The following is a 26,275-nucleotide window of genomic DNA, read 5'->3' on the forward strand; positions in this document are numbered from 1 at the left end:
GAACCTGTAAAATTGCTTTCTAAATATTTTTATTTACAATTACAGATTAGTGCTACTACTACCGTGGGTCTCTTATGGAAGGAATGGTCTTCTTTTAAACTTGTGAAGTATTGCAGAGGCATAACTCATCAGGCCCCTGAGAAGAAATGAGTGATACTGTGGCATAATGTATTAACTGTCTGCATAAAAAGAAAAAGAATCAGGCATTCATTTAATCCCTCCACTGGAAGCCTCATAGAAACAGTAGGAAAAGAATGTCAGAACTGGAAGAAGGAATGGTGTGTTATGTAGCTGTCTTGTCAGCATTGAAACATTCTCTAGTGAAAAGAGGTGAGACCCTTTAAGTCTTATAAGTAAGTAAGTTCTGCTAGGGTCATGCTCATAGATTCCAGGGAGTTTCCGCTGCTCTAGGTCTTCTGCATACACCTTATGGTTATGTAGCATTTTCTTGTGGGTCTCCCAACAGAGGGAGTAGGGAGGGGCTTTGATTCATTCCTATGTTTGGGACTCTTTGTTTCCTACTCTGTTGCCTTGTCCAACCTTGATATCATGGTTTGTGACTGGTTTTATAGGAATTTGTTAGGCCATGATTGATGGATATCTTTGGGAAGGTTGCTCTTTTTTTATATATATATATAGAGAAGCAGAGGAAGAGTGTATTGGGAAGGCTACAGGGAAATATTGGGGGCAGTAGACAGAGTCAGGATGTTATGCATTTCCCCCATCTCCAAAGAAAAGTCATATAATAATGTGTGAGACCAGGTCACTGGAGACCAGCTAGAATCAAATTCAAAGGAAATCTTCAGAAGACTGTCTACTAGCCTAGTGACATCTTAAGGCTCCACTATCTTCAAAACAAGGCCACAAGTGAGGGACAAAACCCAAAGCCTCAGCCTGGGGTGGGGACTTTAAATTCAGACTATAAATTTATTTTATCTTACCTTGGTTTCCAGGAATCATAAGCATATTCAGAAAAGAAAAACATAAAAGTACATTAGTACTTAGAAATGCTCTTCATGCTTCCCAGATCTGGACTATATGATTTCATTGCTTTGTAGTTTATGAGCAGACTTGGCACAGATCAATGAAAATACGACCAGTTTGCAGACCCAAATAACCAAGGGTCAAGTTGTTTGATCTTTTACTTGGTCTATGACTTTGGACGCGTTACTTTTAACCTTCTGGGACTTCAATATTCTCTTAATTGTAGTGGGACCAATAAATCCATTCTTGCAGAATTATTGTGAAGAATGTTGACATGTGTTTAAAGTATCTAATTTGTAACTATATCCACTAATACGTAAATTATACCAAGTGATCCTGAGTACTCTTAATACCTTTTATCTTTTTTTAAATTTGATATATCTTTATTTACATTTCAATGTTATTCCCTTTCCCAGTTTCCTGTCCATAAGCCCCCTCTCCCCTCTACCTCCCTTTCTTCTATAAAGGTGTTCCTCTCCCCATCAACTCCCCCTTACCACCCCCCACGACATTCTCCTGCACTAGGGGTCCAACATTGGCAGGACCAAGGGCTTCTCTTTCCACTGGTGTCCAACAAGGCCATCTTCTGCTACATATGCAGTTGGAGCCATGGGTCAGATCATGTATAGTCTTTGGGTAGTGGTTTAGTCCCTGGAAGCTCTGAGTGGTTGGCATTGTTGTTTTTATGGGGTTGCAAACCCCTTCAGCTCTTCCAATCCTTTTTTCTAATTCCTCCAATGGTGGTTCCGTTCTTAGTTCAGTGGACCCACCTGTTCTGTCTGAAGTGAAAAACAAAACAAAACGAAATGAAACAAACAAACAAGCAAGCAAAACCAACTTCTCTTAGCTCTAAACAATCCATGTAAAGGACCCATGGCTTCACCCACATATGTAGCAGAGGATGGTACTGTCTGGCATCAATAGGAGGAGGAGCTCTTCATTCTGTGAAGGCTCATTTCCCCAGTAGTGGATGCCAGGGTGTTGAGGTGGGACTGAGTGGGTGAGAGTGGAAGCATGTTCACAGAGGCAGCGGGAGGGAGAGGCAGGAAAGGATTACACTTGTAATGTAAATACATAAAATATCCAATAGAACATTTAAAAATAAATATATTCATTCTCTTGTACTTCATATTAAGAGTAGTAGAATGCGTTTATATTAACTCAAGCAGTCCTGAGTGCTATCTCGTGTGTATTTAGACTTCCTTGCTTATTTAGCTGAACTGCCGTCTCATATGTATTTATTTGTCGCACCAGACTCATTCTCCTTTTAAGTGGCTTTTATTCTGTATCTTCCCTTGCAAACTGAACGTGGTAGCTACAAATATTGTCAAGTTCTCAGTGTGATCATAATTACTCTGAAACAAACATCTTCATCCTCAGATCAGACCGTCTTCCAGCAAGGAGAGGGCAGCACAAATGACCTCCAGCATGTTCATCCTGCCAAGTCGCACAAGTCTGGATTTCTTCTAAAATGAAACAGCTCCATTTAAATTTGTTCTTTGTAAACTCCGAGTCCCATTATTTTCTTTTATCTGTGCCTTTGTCTTCCTCTGCTGAGTTTAAGTGGGGTAAAAATGAGAAAAAGAGCACAGGCAGGGACCTCTGACCTCCCATCTAGCTCTATTTTCTTGGAGCAGAAAGTCCCTTGCATTTCAAAAATGGCCAATTCTGGGATTACAACACAAGGGGAGCACTCCAAGGCTATTCTTGGCACCAGCAGAAAGGGAGAAAAGGACAGATATGGTGAAATTTAAAAGAAAAATAGTACATGCTGCTTCTTGTGTCTTTTATGAAGGATAAGCTCTAGGGTAGGGAGTCAGGACTCACAGGGAAACATCTGAAGGGATTATATTACCAGCTCTATGTCTTCCAATCAGCCAACATCCTAAATTATTTTGAGAAATTTGAGTCAAAACTCCCAAGCTTAAGCAGATTACTTACATATACTATGCTGCTTTTACATGTACAGAGCCAGAATCTGTTTCTTTTATCAGTGTCTTGAGATCTTCCGCAGGTCAGGGTCACTTTTATGGTGACTAGTTCAGTGGTGAGAGCTAGGGGATTGAAGTGTTCTTCATTGATGGAAACCCAGGGAAATTAAGCCAGACCCAGATGGTCTCCTTATTTAGTAGGTTGAAAGCTTGTCAAAAAGAACTTAGCAGGAGGTTAAACAGGAGACTTTGAAACACAGGAGGAACATGTCTTCCACAAGACTGTGGGAACGACTAATAGAAAGTAAATAGTTTCTGCAGTGCTAATTTGGATACAGGGTCACAAGCAAGAATGAACACAGAGGCTGAAGAGTTCTGTGAAGTCAAGTTTCTCCTAAGGGGGGAAAAATCAGTGTTTGCTTAGCTGGTGATTATGTGTCAGAGAGACTTGACAGACTTAAGACACAAAGACAAAGAAAAAAAAGAACCAAAAAAAAAAAAAAAGAAAATTAGATGCTGTGTAGTTAGTTCCATTTGTAGCTTAAGATAGATTACCACCATTTGGTTCAATGCTTTTCCCATTCATAATGCTATTACTCTTTTGATAGTTTTACCTAAACCTAGCAACACTCATTTTGCCCTGGTTTGAATGTTGTATGTCTCCCAAATATTCATATAGTGATAATGTGTTTTCAAGCCTATAGCAAGGTAATGAAATTGTTGGGGAGATGGGGACTACTAGGAAGAAGTAAGAACCAGGAGGACATAAGCCTGAAATATATAATGGGGTGTCAAGAATTTTATTTTCTTTCTTTGATTCCTGGCTGCCATGAAGTAAGCAGCTGTTTGCTGTGTACACCTGCCACAGGATCCACTGTGCCACCAACATGCCTAAAATGACAGGGTCCAATTACCGCAGACTAAAAACAGGAGGGAATAGAGACCCTTCTCCTTTAAAATCTTGTTATCTGAAGTGCTTTGTTATAGTTATAGATTATTATCACACACAGAAGTCCAGACCACTCAGAACCTGAAAAAATGGCTGTCACACTATATATTAAATATGTAATTGTCTTCTTTTTAGACGTCATAAATGCAACATGTGGGTAGGATCTCAGCTAAGCAGACAGATTTCAGTATGCCCAATGAAGGCAAGGGGTTCTGTTCTGTTTCCTCTGTTATATAACTTCCTCCTTTATGTTATTATGAGGTTAATTTATTTAGCAAGTTAATGAATAAAGCAGGCTTAAGAAATCAGTTTGAGAGTAGACATCTGTATTTATCTTTTTTCTTCTTTTCATTTTAAACTAGGATCAAGATGTAGCTGGCTATCATGGAACTCACTATGTATCCAAGGATGACCTTGAACTAATTCTTTTACCTCTGGAGTCCTCGATTACCACAGTTGTTACCTATCCTACCACAGTTGGTTTATGTGTGGACCAAACCCAGGATTATGTGTGTGCTAGGCAATTACTTTAAGAAGTGATCTACAGACCTACCTACTGGGTGTGTGGGTGACTACCCAATGTGTAGTAATCAGTAGTCGCTACGATAGGAGATTGAGGTGAACAACATATAAAGAGGAAAGAAAAGGATTATGTGATCTTATGGCTTTGGGAACTATACCCTGTCACCTTTATCTTTTCTGTGCTTTCTGGTCATTGTTGTTGTGGTGGTGGAGCTGGAGGTTTTGGGGTTGGTATTTGTTGGGGTGGTGGTGGTAGTGTGTTGCAAAGTGGGTGGTTCTTGCACAAAAATATACATAATATAGAAGCTAAAGTATCAGACTTCTCCCATTATTTCTCTATACTTTAGCTTTTTTTTTCCCTTCGGAGCTGGGGACCGAACCCCGGGCTTTGTGCTTGCTAGGCAAGCGCTCTACCACTGAGCTAAATTCCCAACCCCTTACACTTTAGCTTTTGAGACAGGAAGGATCCTGTGGGTCAAAATCCCTTTTGAGGGTCAAAGGATCCTTTCACAGGACTCGAATATCAGATATCCTGAATATCAGATATTTACATTATGATTCACAGTAGGGGCAAATTTACAGTTGTGAAGTAGTAGTGAGATTTCATGGTTGGGAGTTGTAATATATATATATATATATATATATATATATATATATATATATATATATATATATATATATATAAAACAACATTAGGAATTTTGAGAGTTAATGAGCTAGACTTTACCAGAGAACTCCAGGGATCTTCTTGTTCATGCCTATAACACTAGTGCTAAAGACTTGGTTCTGGAGCCAAGTACTTTGTGTAACAAGCACTTTACTCACACAGCTGTCTCACCAGTCTGTCTTTTTAATAGCTACGTTGTCAAATGATGGACTCATCTACATATTAAATACATACACTGGGCATATTGGCTGTTCTGACCTTACTTGGGAACGTAGTTCATAAATGATGGTGGTAATTTGAATGAAAAAAAAAATGCCATCCATGCAGTCAGATGTAGATACTAGATCTTCATTGAGAGTATAGCCTTGCTGGAGGAAATACATCACTGTGATCACTGGGAAAGGGCCTTTGGACATTTTATAACCTCATCCCCTCTCTCTCTCTCTCTCTCTCTCTCTCTCTCTCTCTCTCTCTCTCTCTCTCTGTTTCACATGACCGTGACCGAGGAAGTTCTCTCTTCTTCTAAGCTTCCTGCTCCTGCCACAGTTCGTTTCTCTTACAGTCGTGCCTTCACACTATGACGGAACCTTAACCTTCTATAAATGAAGGCCCAGATAAGCTCCTCCTTCTGTAATTTGCTTTGTGTCCAGTATTTGTCAGAACAACAGGAGAGTAACTAAGACAAGAAGGAAAATGCCATTTCTATAGAGAAGTACATTCTGGTTTCCAAATGACAGGCCTACAAATGAACTTTTAGAACAAGAACCATCTGCATGGTGAGGTCTGCTTGCATTTATGGAGTTATCCCCCTCCCCTGCCACTTTGTTGTCTCACAGGCTGTGTCTTAACATGTTGGATTGAGCTTTTCTTTTTCCTTTTGTTCCTATTTTTTCCCTTTAAAAATGAATCCTCTGAAATTCTTGGCTATGTGTCAATGCTGTATTCACCAGGATTAAGGGCCGGCAGGGCTGCTGTGAAGCAATTCAAAAGTCAAGAGCATCCTGGGGATTGGCAACACACAGACAGCTATTGTGCAGGAGGCCCCGGGTTCCAGTAACAGCATGTTAAATTTAGCAGCTGTCTTGAATTGTCATCAGAGATGAGGTGGAGGAGGCAGCCGTCTGGCTGTAATCTAGAGCCGGTTGGAGTTTTACTTGAAAATTGACTTGAAAGGACTTCTCTGAAGGAGAACGTGTTTCAGCTATTCATATTGTCTATAAATTGGAGCAACTTTGCAATGGAGATGTATGTGCATGTGTGGCTGGGCTGTACAACTGTGCTCTTAATAGTTAACATCTTTCTCTGCTGTGGGGATTCTATTTAATTCCATAACAAACATCCAGAGAACGTGATGAAAACTCATGGGTGCTGTCAGTCTAGTTACCCTCATGTATGAAGAGAAAACACTGTGGGAAGAAATGGGAGGAGCAACGAGAGACTCAGCAGCAACCCAATTGTCATAGCGCATTGGGAATTTTTTTTCCCCCTTACTGACATGCTATAGACTAATATACTGAAATTCTTCTTTTTCCTGTCCAGAGTGTAGGAGTTAACTGTGATAGAACCAGGGAAATTTCAAGATAAAATTTAGCCTCAGATATCATGTGGATGAAGCCTCTGTTTCACCATCAAAGACACCAAGATACACAGAAGGGTGTGAGTATGAGGGCAGCAGTAGAAAGATGAACATGTTCCTGCTTTATAATTTCTCACCAAATAGGGGGAGTTGGATAAAACTCTGCTCTGCTCTGTACGTAGGTGTAATACTTCCATCTCTAATTTTTTAAAACCTGCCGAAGCGCAAGGAGAACTTCTACAATTACTTCCCCCATAGCTTGTTGTCAGGTCAGGACTCCCAATGACATAAGGAAACAACATTGGCCTATGATGTCATTCGCTTAGTATTGAATGCTTTTTTATTCAGTACAATATGCAGAATGAAAAGAGAAAGATGCCAAGAACTACAGCGAAAATTATAACTCCCACAATCATCCTGAGAATGAAAACTTTCCATTCTCTATACCATAACGTAGAGGGATGTGCTGAAAGCTAAAGTCTAGTTCCCTAATTCCCAATTTTTTTATTTCGTTAATAAAGAAGAAGGATCCAATTCATGGATGAAGGGTAAAAGTGGGGCATCTTGGGTCCCAGGAGGAAGAAGAGATACAAGGAAAGAGAAAGGGCTTTTGGGCCAGGCTTTGGAATGAGAGACACACAACAACTATGTAAGATCTTGAGGTAGCTAGAACCGGTGGAGGCTGGCTGTTATAGGCTAGTTGATAAGGTTAGGACAGGAGATTCTGAACCCAACAACTGTGTTATCTGACAATTTCTAAAATAATAAAGCTGTCTAAGTATTTTTCATCTTTGGAGCAAAGGTGGGTACAGAAAGAGAAAAGCCAGGGCAGTAGCTGGTGGCTGGGGGAAGCTAGCCAGGAGGAACAAAAGAGAAGCAAGAGGACGCCAGTGGAGCACAGACAGCAGCTCCTGGCTTTCCCAGGTTAGAGGATGGGAAACAGGACTGGTCAGAGCTGAGGCAAACTCCTGGAAAAGGCAGAAACATGTTTTAAAATTACATGCAACATTTTTCCGAGGAACCACCAGACTGATTTCCAGAGTGGTTGCACCAGCTTGCAATCCCACCAACAATGGAAGAGTGTTCCTCTTCCTCAACATCCATGGCAGCAACTGCTGTCACCTGAGTGTTTGATCTCAGCCCGTCTGATTGCTGTAAGGTGGAATCTCAGGGTTGTCTTGATTTGCATTCCCCTGATGACTAAGGATGTTGTAAAATTTCTTTAGGTGTTTTTCTGCCATTTGATATACCTCAGCTGAGAATTCTTTCTTTAGCTCTGTACCCCATTCTTTAATAGGGTTATTTGATTCTCTGGGCTCTAAATTCTTGAGTTCTTTGTATATATTAGATATTAGCCCTCTATCAGATGCAGTATTGTAATATTTCCCAATCTGTTGGTTGCCATTTTGTCCTACTGACAGTGTCCTATGCCTTACAGAAGCTTTGCAATTTTATGAGGTCCCATTTCTTTATTGTTGATCTTAGAGCATTAGTCATTGGTCTTCTATTTAGGAAATGTTCCCCTGTGCCTATTTGTTAGAGGCTTTCCTGCAATTGCTCTACTATTAGTTTGAGTGTATCTGGTTTTATATGGAGGTTCTTGATCCACTTGGGCTTAATTAAGCTTTGTACAAGGTGATAAGAATGGGTCAATTTGCATTCTTCTACATGCTGACCTCCAGTTGAACCAGCATCATTTGTTGAAAATGCTGTTTGTTTTTTGTTTGTTTGTTTTTGCTTTTATTTTTAACCACTGGATGGTTTCAGTTCCTTTGTCAAAGATCAAGTGACCATAGGTGTGTGGGTTCATTTCTGGGTCTTCAACTCTATTCCATTGATCTACCTGCCTATCTCTGTACCAATGTCATGAAGTTTTTATCACTATTGCTCGTTAGTTCTTTTATGGTTGAGAATAGTTTTCAATATCCCTGTTTTTTGTTTGTTTTTTGTTTTTAGTTATTCCAGATGAATTTGCAAATTGCTCTTTCTAACTCTATGAAGAATTGAGTTGGGATTTTGATGGGAATTGCATTGATTCAGTAGATTGCTTTTGGCAAGATGGCCATTTTTATTATATTAATCCTGCCAATCCATGAGCCTGGGAGATATTTCCATCTACTGAGATCTTCTTCAATTTCTTTCTTCAGAGACATGAAGTTCTTGTTATACAGATTTTTCACTTGCTTGATTAGAGTCACACCAAGGTATTTAATATAATTTGTGACTATTATGAAGGGTATCATTTCCTTTTCTCAGCCTGTTTATCCTCTGAGTAGAGGAAGGCTACTGATTTGTTTGAGTTAATTTTATATCCAACCACATAGCTACAGTTGTTTATCAGGTTTAGGAGTTCTGTGGTGGAATTTTTGGGATAACTTAAGTATACTATCATATAAGACCCAGCTATACTACTCCTACGCATATAACCAAAAGATGCCCCAACATATAACAAGAACACATGCTCCACAATGTTCATAGCAGCCTTATTCATAATAGACAGGAGCTGAAAAGAACCCAGATGACCTTCAATAGAGGAATGGATACAGAAAGTGTGGTACATTTACACAATGGAGTACTATTCAGCTATTAAGAACAATGAACTCATGAAGTTCTTAGGCAAATGGATGGAACTAGAAATTATCATCCTGAGTGGGGTAACCCAATCACAAAAGAACACACATGGTATGCACTCACTGATAAGTGGATATAGCTCAAAACCTTGGAATACCCAAGATACAGTTTACAGATCATATGAAGCTCAAGAAGGAAGAGCAACAGGTGGATGCATTGGTTCTTCTTAGAAGGGGGAAACAGAATATTCACAGGAGGAAATAGAGACAAATGTGGAGCAGAGACTGAAGGAAAGGCTATCCAGAGACTGCCCACATGAGGATCCATCCCCTATGCAGAGATCAAACCAAAACACTATTGCTATTGCCAAGAAATGGTTGCTAACAGAAGCCTGATATAGCTCTCTCATGAGAGGCTTTGCCAGAGCCTGACAAATACAGGGGCGGATTTTCTCAGCCAACCATTGGACTGAGAGGGTATCTCCAATGGAAGAGTTAAGAGAAAAGACTGAAAGAGCTGAGGGGGTTTGGAACTCCATAGGAAGAAAACAATATCAACCAACCAGACACCCCAGAACTCCTAGGGTGTAAACCATTAACAAAAGAGTACCCATGGAATGACCTATGGCTTCAGCTGCATATGTAGCAGAGGATGGCCTTGGGCATGAATGCGAGAAGTACTCTGGTCCTGTAAAGGCTTAATTCCTCAATGTAGAGGAATGCCAGGGCAGGGAGAAAGTAGTGGGTGGATTGGTGGGTGGGAAAGCACCCTCATAGAACCAGGAGAAGTGGGGGATAGTATTGGTATTCTGTTTAAGTTCCATCCCCAACAGCTACCTGGCAATAGCCAGGTATGCTCTGCCCCACAGTTGCCTGACAACAGCTAGCTCTACCTGACGATAAAGGGGGCCGCTTGCCCCCTCCTCTCCTTTTGCTCTCTCTTGCTCTTGCTCTTCCTCTTCTTGTGCTCTCTTTGTCCGTATCCCTTCTCCCCCCCCATTCTTCCTCTTTTCCCCCATGTGCCCAAGGCTGGCCTTTCCTCTCTTCTTCTATTCTTCTCTCTTTAAACCTTTCCACATGGAACCATATTGGCTTGGTTTGCTTTGTCCAATTGCAAGCAGAGATTTAAACCCCAACAGATGGGATAGGTGTTTTCCAGAGGGGAAAGTGGGAAAGGGGATAACATTTGAAATGTAAATAAAAAATCCAATAAAAGAAAAGAAAAAAGAAAAAAAGTTACCTGCAACATAGAAGTATACTATAAATTATTTTGGTCTTCAGATATGCAGTGATGAATGAAATGAGGCACCATCTCCATTCATCCAATGTAAGGGACATCCTGTTCAACATCTGTACCTCTTCTGCTTTTACCTACAACCTACAGATCAGAATCCTATTTTATTCCTTGGTAAAAGTTCATTTAGCTCCACCTCTGATAAAAATATGTATCTGAATTTTTTCTATTTTTTCTTTGTTTGTTTTCTGAAAATGGTATTGCACACAAACTGCCACTGAATTCATTATGTAGCTAAAACTGACCTTGTATCCTTGTTCCTTAAACCTTGGAATGGAAGGCATGTATCACCAGTTTTGATCCTCAATGAAGTATTTTACAAACTAGAAATTTCATTCTTCAATGAAAAATTTAAATCACAGAATCCACCTTAGATGAGAAACAGCATTCAGCCTTCAAAGATACATAACTTGGATGCCTAGTATGAAACTCATTGGGTCCAAAAGTTTCTCAAGATGCTTAATTTATCAGTAAAGGACTCATGAGATTTTGTGCCCAGTCATGAGTATTATTGTCTCAAAATACACAAGCAGCTATTAACTTAAAATTTCTAAACTCATTCATATAACCCCAGTGTTTTTCAAACTGTGCTCAGATATTCAAATTTGCTATGATAAAGGATTTTTTTTAAGAAAAGAGCCATGTGGGTGACAAAAGGCTTTAAGTTTACCTTATATCTTGAGTTATGTCAATTGCCAAGAGGATTTGGGGCAGGAACTCAAGGCAGGAACCAAAAGAGAGACAATGGAAGAAAGGTAGGGATAGGCTTCTTAGTTAACTCTTGGTAGTTTAGGTAGATTCCTTATGCTGACCAGACCAAAATGCCTAGAGATGACACTGCCCACAAAGGAGGGGTCTTCCTATACCAATATAGGAGTACTTAAGAAAATGTCTCACAGACTTACTTAGGCATAGCCAGTCTGAATTAAGTAAATCTTCACTGGAGGTTCTTTCTTCCCAGGTAACATTAGATTTGGGTTATGTTGACAGATAGAGATAACTACGGATTAAGGATATATATCCCGGCATAAATGAACCCCAAGAAGTACTACCTTCATTCTATTTTAAACACCTTCAAATGAAAACCAACTGATACAATCACACCCTTCATGGAAAACAATAGAATGTAAATAAGATGCTCTTATTTCCTTAGATTAGGTGCAAGATGAGAGCAGTACCCAAGCTATGTGACTACATGGCTTGGATTAAGACAAGAATATTTTTTTTCTGTCCTAACTATCCCCAGACAAAGGCCTGAAGCTTCTAGCTTATAGACATAGGCCTGAAGCTTCTAGCTTTTGCACAATCTAATCATCCAAGCTGACAGCTTTAATGCAGCCTCTCTCAGCTTCTATCTGAATTGCTCTGCTTGGCGTCTTGCTGACTTTGGCAATTTGTTCTAATCTTCTAGTTCTTTCTCATTCTCTGGCTCTTTCTGTCTCACCTGTGCTTAGCTTGTTCTTTCTGTAAAACTATCTCAGCAAGAGTGCCATACACACACCCCACACTACTTCTCTCTCTTCCTCTGCTCATTTTTTTTATTTAAGATATTGTATTTCAATAGGAATCCAAACTAGTTGTTTATTTTGTGAATTTTCACTATATTCTGGCATTTGCTCCCAGGTATCTAGGAAAGCTGGTTGGGGTGATCACCTTCCCTCAATTTCATTAAGAGGCAGTGCTGATGTTCAATATGCTGTCTATCTTCTTCCTCACTTTCCTTAGGTACCACAGTTCAAAATTTAGCATTTCTTTTTTTTTTAACTTGAGTATTTCTTTTTTTTTTTTTAATTTTTTTTTATTAACTTGAGTATTTCTTATATACATTTCGAGTGTTATTCCCTTTCCCGGTATCCGGGCAAACAACCCCCTCCCCCCTCCCCTTCCTTATGGGTGTTCCCCTCCCCATCCTCCCCCCATTGCCGCCCTCCCCCCAACAGTCTAGTTCACTGGGGGTTCAGTCTTAGCAGGACCCAGGGCTTCCCCTTCCACTGGTGCTCTTACTAGGATATTCATTGCTACCTATGAGGTCAGAGTCCAGGGTCAGTCCATGTACAGTCTTTAGGTAGTGGCTTAGTCCCTGGAAGCTCTGGTTGCTTGGCATTGTTGTTCATATGGGGTCTCGAGCCCCTTCAAGCTCTTCCAGTTCTTTCTCTGATTCCTTCAATGGGGGTCCTGTTCTCAGTTCAGAGGTTTGCTGCTGGCATTTGCCTCTGTGTTTGCTGTATTCTGGCTGTGTCTCTCAGGAGCGATCTACATCCGGCTCCTGTCGGTCTGCACTTCTTTGCTTCATCCATCTTGTCTAATTGGGTGGCTGTATATGTATGGGCCACATGTGGGGCAGGCTCTGAATGGGTGTTCCTTCAGTCTCTGTTTTAATCTTTGCCTCTCTCTTCCCTGCCAAGGGTATTCTTGTTCCCCTTTTAAAGAAGGAGTGAAGCATTCACATTTTGATCATCCGTCTTGAGTTTCATTTGTTCTAGGCATCTAGGGTAATTCAAGCATTTGGGCTAATAGCCACTTATCAATGAGTGCATACCATGTATGTCTTTCTGTGATTGAGTTAGCTCACTCAGGATGATGTTTTCCAGTTCCAACCATTTGCCTACGAATTTCATAAAGTCGTTGTTTTTGATAGCTGAGTAATATTCCATTGTGTAGATGTACCACATTTTCTGTATCCATTCCTCTGTTGAAGGGCATCTGGGTTCTTTCCAGCTTCTGGCTATTATAAATAAGGCTGCAATGAACATAGTGGAGCACGTGTCTTTTTTATATGTTGGGGCATCTTTTGGGTATATGCCCAAGAGAGATATAGCTGGATCCTCAGGCAGTTCAATGTCCAATTTTCTGAGGATCCTCCAGACTGATTTCCAGAATGGTTGTACCAGTTTGCAATCCCACCAACAATGGAGGACTGTTCCTCTTTCTCCACATCCTTGCCAGCTCTTCCTCTGCTCTTAAGTAACCTTTTCCCTGTGCTGTTTTTTGGTGAACCGGGCATAATCTATCTCTGATTCATTCTGTTAAATGTTTCTCTGATTTGTCACTTTGTCTGCCCCTCAATTAGATGTCACTTTCAAACACATCTGCTTACTTCAACAACAAACTAACCTTACCTTAATTTTTAGGGATTACAGCTGTGCCCTAAGGATGTGTTTGGATTCTAGGCAGATTGTATTGTAATACAGGGTGCATCGGAATTGATGTGATCCCTTGCCAGAGCAGTGATTAAATTCCTGGGTTAAAATTACAACAGAATATTAGTATATCCACTACATTTACTGTGTACATGTAATGTCTAAATCTATATAATGCAAAACGAAAAACTATGCATGTCAAATTATTGTGATAAAGTAATGAATCAATGTGTGAAATCCGTTCTTCCAAAAGAAGAACTGAGTTACTTAAAGCCTTACATTCCTGTTTCTAGGTGTCTTTATCGTTATGCTCTACTTTGATTTTAAATTTTTTCCAATGAAAGATTTTCTATTTTAAAAATAGGGAAGAACAACGATATCAACCAACCAGACTTCCTAGAGCTCCCAGGGACTAAACCACCAACCAAAGAGTACACATGGAGGGACCCATGGCTCCAGCTGCTTATGTAACAGAGGATCACCTTTTCGAGCATCAATGGGAGGAGAGGCCTTTGGTCCTGTGAAGACTTGATGCCCCAGTATAGGGGAATACCAGGGCGGGGAGGCACGAGTGGGTGGGGAGGTGAGTGGGGTAGCATCCTCATAGAAGCAGGGGGAAGGAGAATAGGATAGGGAGTTTCCAGATAGAGCCTGGAAAGGGAGATAACATTTGAAATGTAAATAAAATATCCAATTAAAAAGGACACTACAGAAAGACAGTAAAAATAATGTAGGAATGAAAGCTAAGACTAACACATTCCAAAAAAAATTGTTGAAGGCAGTGATGCTCACTACTCTACTACTAATGCTACAACAAGGACAATAATTTTAAAAATTGTTCATCATCTTCACCCATCAGGAGAATACAAATTAAGGCTGTTTTGGATTTTCACCTCACTGCAGTTAGTGTGGCTATCCTACAGGAAACAAATGCCATCAAGTACTGGGAAAGATGTGGGGAAATGGAAATCATTATTCTCTGGGAGATAAACTGGTACAGATGCTGTAGAAGTAAGTATGAAGGCTTCAAAAACAACTAAATATTGAACTATCACAAGATCCTGCATACAGTTCTCCAGCACATTCCCAACGGGCTCTAAATCCTACCAGTGAGATGCTTGCATGGCCTTGTTGACTGTTAACCTATTAATAATAAGGGAGTGAGACCATTCGAGATGCTCCTCATGGATGAGTGGAGAATGGAAATGTGCTACGTATACAAAACAAAATTTAATTCAGACAAAAAGGAAAAATGAAAGTATTAACTTGGCAAGAAAACAAATGGGTCTTGAAATTATTACACTAAATACAGCAAGCCAGACTCAGAAAGAAAAAAAAATGCTACATGTTCTCCATCATGTGTGGTGCTAGCTTTGGATTTGTATTAATGTGTATTTCTAGGGGAGTGAGTGTTGGTATAGATCATGAAACTAGAACAGGAGCCATAATAGAGGGACAAGGGCTTTAAGAAGGCAGAGAACAGTAATGCATGAGACATGAATGACTAAATGGGACTATTGAAAATAGAATGCAAGGGAAATGGAAGGGATATATATATATATGTGTGTGTGTGCAAATATTATATATATGAATATATACAAATATTATATATGAAGATGTATGTAAATATTATATATAAATATATATGACTATATACATGCATATATATGAATGAAAATGCCATATGAAACCTTCAACTTTTTGCAATTGAAAAAAACAAATAGAGACAGAAAAGTAATTTAGATCATTAAAAACAGATAAATTCATATGTTTCTCCTAGCTGAAAATATTAGCACTATCCAATCTGGAAGGCATTAGAGAAACAGATCGGTTTTTAATTTTCCTTTTTAAAGTAAAAGTGGAACGCAGCTGAATAAAACAGAATTCAAATAGTCTATTTGAAAAGGCATTCTAATTTTAGACTTAAGCTTGGGCCAAGTCATTATTATAAATTCCAAATTCCAATAAATGTATTTAGAGTTCTAATTTATTTTACAGGATTTCCAATTGGAATAATCTTTAAACCTATTTAGGAAAATGCTTTGCAGTCGTTTTGAAATGAGAATTCGATAGGCTGAAATTCGGCAGTCCTGAGAGCTGTGAGGTCACTGCTAGTTGCACTATGACCTTTGAAAGGTCAGCAATATCACTCTGGCTTGTAAAATGCTCATTTGGGGATTCTGAAGACGCTTGAAACCGTGGTCCTCTCCCATGTTTGCTGTGGGTGATAGGATTGGACTGTGTGATTAATCTGGACCTCGGTCTCATAGTTGTCGTTGATACGAACCTGGTAAGAGAGATGACTAACCATGGCAGATGGTAAGCCAAAAGTAATGCATGTAATAATTAGATATAAATTTCAAAGTATGAAGATGAAATAAAAAGTGAATGAAAATGAATTTTATAAACTCATCTCATAATGTAAATGAAATGTAGTAGTCTCATATAGCTTATAGGAAGATAATTTGAGAACATTATTGACTTATTTGAAGAGCTTTTCTCTGATTTACAAATAGGAAGTTGGAATCCTTGCTTTGCCACATGGCAATTAATGTACATTTTAGTTTCCATTGCCTCAGTAAGGAGTATTTTATTGTCAATCCCTCATGTTCCACAAAGGCTTGTGTGTTTGAGACTTGGTCTAATGGCCGAGGCTGTGAAAGTAAAAGGAATAGGTGAGTAGCATCATGGGAAGGTTTATCCTTGGCTGACTTGTGTTTTCTTCCCCACATTGCAACTGCTGTGAGGGGAACATCTGTGCTCTATCACATGCATCCCTCCCTCAAATCAGGATCATTTGCCTCAAACACAGGCTGAGATTCAACAGAACTGAATGATGGGGGGTGGGGGGGGATAGATACTCCAAAAACCAGGTTCCGAAGTAATTTCTCATGAAGGATTGTCTTAGCTGGTTTCTCACAGTGACAGATGGCAACAAAACAGTGTAAAAGCCCACACTTTAAATGACCCTTCATGTTCTTGCCCCATATGTAGAGAAGAGGGTGCCCTTTTTGTTTGGGTTTGGGTTCATTTGATCTTCATCTTTACTGGGTATCGTAATGCAGTCATTTTGATGCCTTGGATTTGGAAATGTAACATCGCATTTATATATTTAACAATTATAAATGACTCCCAAACCTAGTGTAACCATGCACATTATTTTTTTTTCCAGTTTCCCATCTGTCTTTCTCTTTCTCACTTGTAAGTGGAATAATGGATTCTATCTCTCATGTGTACCTCCATCAGTTTGGGTAACATTCTGTTCTGTGCTAAAGGCAACATAAATCAAGCTCAAAAATACTTGAATGCAATAGAATACTGAAGCAAGCAGTCAGACAAATTCATATGCAAGGCACTTTCACTTATCTCTATCAATTTTCAGAGCAAATAGAATATGCAACCCAGTTAATTACATTATGAATATTCATGCTGGGTTGCCTATATTTAGAATCCAAAGAATTTAGAGTATATTTTCACTTAATGCTGTATTAACATAATTTTGTTTGTATAATTTTGATTTCCATTAGATAAAGATAATTAAATGCCTTCTAAGATTGGCAAGACGGGGGCAGAAATGGGTATTAACAGTGTCATTTAAAAGCTCAGAGCCCTCTTGCCAGTCAACAACAAGACTCAGTCTATCTGTGCTTTTGGTAAACATAAACGATAATGAGAATGATTCTCAGTGTTTAAGAATTAGGACTGCCCCTGTGCTGGGTTCTTGAAAATTATGCATAGATCAGCAGTATTTCGCTGTTTTTCTCCAGTTACCCTATTATACGCAAGTGAGATAACCTGTGCTTACGGAAGAAGGTATACATGGCTCCTTTCCTCATCAGTAAGCGTACTTCTCCTTAGGCAGTCTTTACATTTTCATTCAATATAGTCACAGCATAAGTGTACTATATCATTGGAATAGTGAGCAAATTAGCTGTTAGTGCTTGGAATTTCTAGGAACGTTCTAGAAATGCTCATGGTCATTAGTGTTCTCTTGTTGGCCAGAGTCAAAAGACGGCTGAGCCTTTAAGTAACTCAGATTTATACTATCATTTAAAACAAGTTAATCAACAATAAATTAGCAAATTATTCACAATTTTGGTATTCTTAAAACCACAGTCAACAAAACAAATAAATGAAAACTTGAGGTATATAATATATACGTTAGAAGAACAAAGGTATCAAAATTATTTTCTTTTCAATTTCCTTCCAGTTGGTGTTACTCCTCGATAATGATCAGTTTTAAAAGAAATGGAAATTCTAAAGTATTATAACGAATAATTCTAAAATAGGTTCAATATGATTTAATAATATACTATTATACTATACTAATAAAATTCCATAGTGCTTATGTGAAAAGAGAACATATGTATAAATCCCACAAGAAAACAAACCTATATTGAAAATGGATGATTTTTTTTCAATAAAAATTGTTAATGGCTAGTTGGTTAGTTCGGTTGATTATATTATGATTCAAAATTATGTCTTCAATGGAAAGAAATAATCCTTCGAATAAAGAATGATGGATTAAGTACCAAAATAAAGAAGATAAAGACGGGGTTGGGGATTTAGCTCAGCGGTAGAGCACTTGCCTAGCAAGCGCAAGGCCCTGGGTTTGGTCCCCAGCTCCGAAAAAAAAGAAAAAAAAAAAGAAAAGAAAAAAGAAGAAGATGAAGACAAAATGTGATAAACAGAAAAAAATCATAAAGATTTAAAATCTGAGGCAATAAAATATTCAGGGTAAATAGAAGATCAATTCCTAGTGACCTTGATTAAAATTCTCTTAAATTATGATTTATAAAAAATTTAATTTATAAAATTAAAATTGAGAGATAATATTGGAAATAAAGTAAATAAGCCATATATTAAGACACAATATGTGCAGAACATAACTGATCAATATATAAGATGACCAAATGAATTGCAAAATCCTGGCCTTGAAGTTTGAATAGTAATGGGAAATATAACCTTCAAAACGTGTCTGTCATCACTGATCCTCAATGAACAGTATATTAAGACCAACATTCAGTATAACTACATATCTAATAGAATGGGTATAAAATTAAAACACCACAGAATGCAAGTGTTCTTGAAAATGAAATGGAACTAAGTGTCTCACACATTGTGGCAGGGATATAAAGAAAGAGGAAATACTTTGGAAAACAATTTTAATGTTTATTGTCTGTCCAATTAAAAATAATCTTATAGATGGTCCTCCAATCATTTTTCCCCGGGCCATTTTTTTAAAAAGAGAAGTGACAATCTCTGTCTTTGCAAATTCTTGTATCTTGTGGTTTGGATGAGAAATGTCTCTCATAGACACAAGTGTTCATCAACTGGAGAGGAATTAAGTATTATATAGTATATAATATTATATACTTACAATGAAAGACTAATCTGAAGTCAATAAAAACTGATATGACCATACCTAAATAAGAGAAACTGGACCCGAAAGAATAAAACCTTCACAAGACATCTAGAAAAGGTAAAATTTTGGCGACTTAAATTTGAGCAGTGTCTGAAAGTGCTTCCTATTGAGGCATGCGATGCACCACAAAAGGGAGGCCCAGGATGAAGGCAGAACTGCTTCATCTCCACAGTTGTCCTAGAAGGAAGAACAAATAGATAAGTCAGAATTAACTGGCACGCTCAACATAAAAGATGAATTTATGTGATTTTCATGAAAGTTCTAGCAATGGACCCTAACTTAATCAACAATAGCAACAGAAACAGTGAGTCAGAGAAAAAAAATGTGAATTAGATGAATTACATGCAAATCTGTGTTTCTTTGCTGTCACACAAAGCATTCAAGTGTTAGGCCAGCTGGAATGAAAGGAACAGTAGGAACGGAAAGCTTTAATAAGCTTGGGGTTGGAGATGATATTTATTAATTATTTATTAATATTAAAACAGTGTCGTAACGAGACTAGGAAATTTTAATAAGTGTTTTAGGTGCTTTGGAGTTGAGCTCTTTAATATTCCTAAGCCTGGATTTTTTTTTAACCTAAGACATTTTAAAATCTATATCACAGGGGTGTCTGTTTAGTAGAGAAGCACACGGAGAGCTATTTTGTAGGCCACATAAACCTACTCAAGCGCCATGACTCTCAGTTGGGTAAAGACTGTTCTTACAGGCAAGTGCAATTATTCTGCTGGGTTTAGCATTAGTGATAAATGATTACTGTGTTGGTGTTCAATAATTTTAAGGCTCTGAAAGAATGTGATGAATAATAGAGATGATGACAGGGATGGAGAAAAGGCTTGGAAAAGAAAGGTTTATGTACTGGGAGAAAATTTCTGAAGGGAAACAAGAGAATTGGGACTGTTCCCATCACTCCTTTCACAGTAAGAGCAACAGTTATTCGTCAGTCATGAGAGTCACCAAAAAGAGGGAAAAAAAGGGACTCATTACAAACTATACAAACATCCTACTTGGGTTGGCTATTGCTGTGATGAACCACCCAAAGCAACTGTGGGAGGAAAGTATTTATTTTGCTGACAATTTCACATAACAGTTCATCATCAAAAGCAGCACAGGTGGGAACTCAAGCAGGGCAGGAACCTGGAGGAAGGAGTTGATAGAATACTGCTGTTTGCAAGCTTGGAGAGCCTGCTTTCTTATAGAATCCAGGACCACCATTCCATGCATGACAACAACCTCAACCGACTAGACCTTCTACATTAATCATTAATTAAGAAAATACTCTATAGGCTTGTCTACAGTTCAGTCTTAAGAAGGCATCTCTCAGACGACTGTAGCCTGTGTCAAGCTGACATATGACAGGATATTAGAAACTTTTTTATTGTGATGGAGCTTGTGTCTGGACTAGCTTTCAGGCTTAAGACTTTCTTATGTATGAGTGAGTGTACTACCATTGAAATGGTATAGACTGTGTGAACAGTGCATGGTATTTGTTGTAAATCACTTTCCAAGGTGGCCTGACCTTCTTTTCTGACAGAGTAAGATTAGCACACATATCGGTGCTAGTCTTTAAGTGTACAAGTACTCAGTGTGGCCTGCAGGATCAGACGTGAATCTCCTAATCTTTGGAATCCAGGACCCCACCATTTTGTCCCTTGAACCCTATAGCTCAATCCTACTTCCCACACAAACGTCAACTGTGTTACCTGGACCTATCTGCTTTACTTAGCCCACATGATATATTAATTGATTGTGTGTGTTGAAATTGTTTTGCTTATTTTTACATGATTCTTTGCCTGACGAATTTTAAGACAGCAAACTTTACCACTGAATACTCATTTCCTTTTTTGATATATAGTCCACTTGTTATATAGAAAGGCTGAGAGTTATAAATCATTAGTAAAGGTTATTATTTGATAATTTCTTGAAAAATATTAATAGTATATACAATTATTCATTTTTAGTTTTTAAAGACATGGGATTTTTAAGGTATAAATATTGTGTATGATATGTTAAATACTAGGAGTGTATGATTATATTGGTACAATCCACATATAGCACTGTGCGACATGAAGCCTGGTGTAAAACATGGACCAAAGTTAATAAATCATTATAATTTATAATATATTAATATTAATTATAATATATTAATATTAATAATAGTATATTATTATTTTGGTGATTATAATTCTACTGTATGATCTATAATAATAAAATAAGAGTAATTTTGAGGAGAGAGTATATGCAACAGATATATGAGAACACTATATATTCTGACAAATATTAAACCTAAATTTTGTCTAAAAATGAAACTCTAAATATGTTGCAAATTAAGTTTACTTTCAAAGCAAACACTATGGAGAAATTAGACCATCAATGTTTTTATTTTTATCCATTATTAAATGTCATTCACTTAAATAGTATCTGATATATCCCAACCTTATTTGAAAGATAAATATGATCCTCATTCTAAAGTTCTATATAAGTACATCTACAAGTATACATGAAAGATAGCATGTTTCTTTAAATAGTTCAATGACACTTCTTTAAAACTATTTCTTTGATTCATAAATACTGTGTAGTAACAAAAGTAATGTTTGTAATTACTGCTAATATAAAGATAAGATATCGATCTTATCAGATCATAATGCAGAAGTATGAATCATGTTAGGATAAAATACATTTCTTGCTGAAAATGATTCTTTATGATAACACATGATTTTACTTACTATGAGAAAGCAAAATCTAAGGTAAAATCTGCTTTAAATATGTATGGTGCATTTCAGTGAAGTTCAGTGAATTATTGTGAAGAAATTATTCTCCTCTTCAATGAGTCATATTGCAAAGACCCTGGCTTATGTCTTTGATCTTTTGAGCATAATGAAAGCAGTGGTCTGTCCATATAGGCTCTGACACAGATATGGGTACTTGGTGGATTGACTTGGTGAGTGATAGGTCATAGGCAAAGATGTGGAATGGTGAGATAAGTTGTTGACAAGGACAGGTAGTTTGGAATTGAGATTACCTACAGGTGTGAATTATAGACCAAACTAAAACCATCAGAACCCAAGAAGGAAGCAAATCTATTCCATATTATAACAAATTCTTCCAAATATCAAATATATATATATATATAGAAATTTTTTATCTCTCTCACATTGCTTTAGTATTGGTATTTAGTCCTACAATTCTTGAACTCATTTTAGAATTAGGAAAATTTATTGTATAAAATAAATACTCAATCCTGCTATCTTGAGTAGGCAAATGTCTGGCTGGATAAACAGAGTAAAACACAAATTAATGGACTAAAATAGGGAACTATGTGACCCTTACATTTGTGGATCTGTGTTACATATGTGGACTATGAAGTCACTGAAGACATACTGGTCTTCCAAATTGCTCCCCAAGTGAACTCTATTCCTATGACAGCACATTCCACAGAATGTGGAATTTTGGAGAGAGCAATTATTAAAATTGACTCCATCAAATGTACATAGAGGAAAGTTTAAAATAATAATAATAAAATCATTCTCTCTGATTTCAAAGGCAAGCAAATATTTTGACAGGAACTTCAGCTGTTAAGACCAGAGTGCTTCTCCCCTGTGTTCAGCTTCTCATTTTATGCAATCACTTATGTGTGGTGTTTAATTAAAAGCCTTGTTCATCATTAAGGTCTTCAGGAGATATGTGTACAAGTTGTCATCGCTACCTAAAAATTAATAAGATGTCTCTTAAAATAGCAAACACTTATGATCTTGCCATATATGTCAATCAGCATTCTGAGTTTGGGCTAGCTAGGTAGTATTGGCTTAGTTCATTTCTTTTTAATTATTCAGAATACTGACTGAGCGATTATCTTTTGCCATTATAAAACTAAGTTTTGGTTAACTTTTCATCTAAATTAGTTCACAGAAATGTGGCCAGACCTCAAGGTATACCTTATTGGGTAAAGACATTGGTATCTCATGTCTATCTACCGAGGGAACATCACAAATAGACATGGTGGCACATGTGTGTCATTTCCCCACTAGGAAAATGGAGGATCAGAACTTCAAGGCTTGCCACAGTTACATGACATCTTTCTCTAAGACAAAGTGAATCAAAACAAGCAAAGAACCTAGTTCATCCCATATCATCATTCTTTCCCCAGAGATCATGCTCTTAGAGTAAGGGAGAATGCCCAAGATAGAAGCCAGAAACTCTTTGTCATTTAATCTTAGACATGTCATCCTCTAGTTTTTATATTTCTCCTTTTATTTAAGGCCATCACTATATACAAATCATACTTAACAGAAAGATTACACAAAGATATTCATGGCAACAGAGAAAAATCATCAAGGCTATTTTAAGGCTGCCCATCTGGAAATCTTATCTATCTATAAGAAAGCTCCCAATACATGTAGTTCAATGGTTGGTGTCTCTTTAAAATTAATAGTACTTAGAATTTTTTAGACTGATTTCGAACTTATTATTTAAAAGTTAACACTCTTCAGAACATACCCATAATTTGATCAAGTCATATATATGCTTGGAAGGCTTTATTTTATTTAATGAATTATAACACATACATTGACCTACCTTCAGGTTGTTCAATATATATATATATACATATATATATATATATGTGTGTGTGTGTGTGTGTGTGTGTGTGTGTGTGTGTGTGTGTGTGATAAGAAATAACAGAGAATACTACTTTTTAGGAAAGATCGATCCTAACAGGTTTCTGTTCTTCTAGCTGAGAAGTCTTATTTGAAAAACTTTACTATATTTACTCTTCTCTTAGGTTTACTTCATCTCTAAAATGTCTAACATTTGTAAAGCTCACATAAATATCATTGGCATTTACTTAGAGATTTTCAATAATTCCTAGAAAATGGATACTGATTATTTATTTCACATTACAAGAATAATTCACACCAAGATGTAGTCCAATGTTTGCAAAATTTGAATTAGTTTGTGAATATATTTTAAAATAACAAACTTCTCAATGCACTTCACAAATTTGAGAAAACACACACAAAAAGGAAAGAAGTCTTTTGTGTTTGATATTCTTTAATCCCCAAACATTTACATTGAGAGCAGTATTACTGAGCAAAAAACCAAGGCTATGGAAGAAGCCATAAATCCTGATTTTAAGACCTGTTACAGTTGTATAAGGCTATAATTTTGACTACAGTTCTGTCAATCTAAAATAAAACCAGCTTTCAGTTTGCATGATCATGAAGACCAGAAGAGTTATAGTATATTTAATATTTCTAAAATTGTAACTGCCATAAAATATTAATATTATATAATTGAAAGAACATAAAGCATAAATAAGCATTACCTTTGAACCTATGGCACTTTCTTTGAAACCAAAATTTTTGTGCTGAAATTACATCAATTTCTATCATTTATTCACTGATTCTCCTGAATTATTTTTTGTTACCAGCACATGACACATGAAAATGAAAAGTACACCATGCTTTCCCAGCATGTTTATGAATAAAAACCCTAGTGCAATTAGTTACCTCATAAAATATATAAAATTTCAACACCCTTATACAGTACCTGACTTTTTCAAGAAACTATTGTTTGTAGCTCAATCTGATCATAATCCAAGCTGACCCTTTCCTAAAGCATTCATAGTGCTAATGACTCATAAAGACTATGTCAAACTTCATCATACTATAGGCTTCATTATACAACATAATGACTCTCTTTAGATGTAGCTGTAACTGCATTTGTAAGTTCTAGATGCCAGGAAAGCAAAGGGCTCCCAGGACCCAATGGCAAGGACATTAGCTGAAATGCCCAACAAAGGGAAGAGGGAACCTAAAGATACCATATTCAGAGGTTAGGCATGGCCCCTGTTTGAAGGATGGGGCCACCTATCGATCTCAAACCCAGAATTGCTCCTGTCTAAAGGAAATACAGGGACAAAAAGTGGAGCAGAGACTGAAAGAAAGGCCATCCAGAGACTGTCCTACCTGTTGATCCATCCCCTATGCAGACCCCAAGCCCAGACACTACTGTTGATACCAAGAAATGATTGCTCACAGGAGCCTGATAACCTGTCTTCGAGAGGCTCTGCCAGAGCCTCACCAATACAGATGTACATGCTTGCAGCCAATCATCTGACTGAACAGGGGACCCCAATGGAGGAGTCAGTGGAAGGACGGAAGAAGTTGAAGGGGTTTGCAACTCCATAGGAAGAACAACAATATCAAACAATCAGACCCCTCCCCTAGAGCTCCCACGGACTAAACCATCAATCAAAGACTACACATGGAGGGACCCATGGCTCCAGCTGCATATTTAGCAAAGGGTGGCCTTATCTGGCATCAATGGGATGGGAAACCCTCGGTCCTATGAAGACTCTATGCTCCAGTGAGGGGAATGCTAGGGTGGTGAGGTGGAAGTGGGTGGGTGGATGGGGAACACTTTTATAGAAGCAAGAAGGAGGAGTGATGGGTTAGGGGGATTGCAGAGGGGAAACTGGGAAGGGAGATAACATTTGAAATCTAAATAAAGTAAACAAGCAATAAAAAAGAAAAAAACATTAAAGAAGACACTTAATATATGTAACCAAGTATATTTATTTCTACTGATCTCCTAATTACCAAACCCAATAGTTATTTTTTTTTTATTTATGGCTATAGCTTATGTGCACCATGGCTTCCAGTATTCTTAACACCTTCTATTTGCTTAGCATTTGAACATAAATTTTTGAGTCTTTTTCCCTGAACTTTCCAGATAGTACTTATTCATCTCTTAAATTTTGTTTGATCGATCTGTCTCTAAAACTTGTCATTTCCATGGATCCTATCCTCAGCTTACTTTAAGTCTCATCTTGATGCCCACATTGGTGTATCTCCAGCTGCATTTGTGTTGTTGTTATTTTGTCCTGGGTACCTAGAAAAAATGTTGACTGTTATGAGTTATTAAGTAAATTCCATCTGCTCCGAAGGAAATTTATGAAGTCCCACTTTATCTCAGGACCAGATATATATAATTTCGGGTCTGCTTCTATCTGTCAGAGTCTCCGTCATACCATGAATGTGTGCTTATGTTTCTCTGAAATGTCATTAGACTTTGACTTTACATGTACAAAGTCATGGAAACTTCTTTATCCATAAACTTCATTCACCAGCAAGTGTTCTTTGATTCTGACATGGCCGTGTGATCCTTATGACACCATTAGTTAAGCAGTTTCTGGAATCACCTTTTACATGAATCATTTC

General features: G+C 37.7%; 1 long non-coding RNA gene across 2 annotated transcripts in view; it reads right to left on the reverse strand.

Moving 5' to 3' along the window:
• Positions 1-26,275, reverse strand: part of LOC120093567 (uncharacterized) — a 193,688-nt gene that overhangs the window by 27,409 nt on the left and 140,004 nt on the right. Inside the window, exon 3 of one of the 2 annotated variants that reach the window (XR_005486885.2) lies at positions 19,059-19,235. This is a non-coding gene — a long non-coding RNA (uncharacterized LOC120093567). Of the gene's footprint in view, positions 1-17,983; positions 19,236-26,275 lie in introns of those variants that run through there. The other variant, XR_005486884.2, reaches the window with a different exon arrangement.

This window comes from Rattus norvegicus, chromosome 7 (genome assembly GCF_036323735.1).
Source record: "Rattus norvegicus strain BN/NHsdMcwi chromosome 7, GRCr8, whole genome shotgun sequence".
NCBI lineage: Eukaryota > Metazoa > Chordata > Mammalia > Rodentia > Muridae > Rattus > Rattus norvegicus.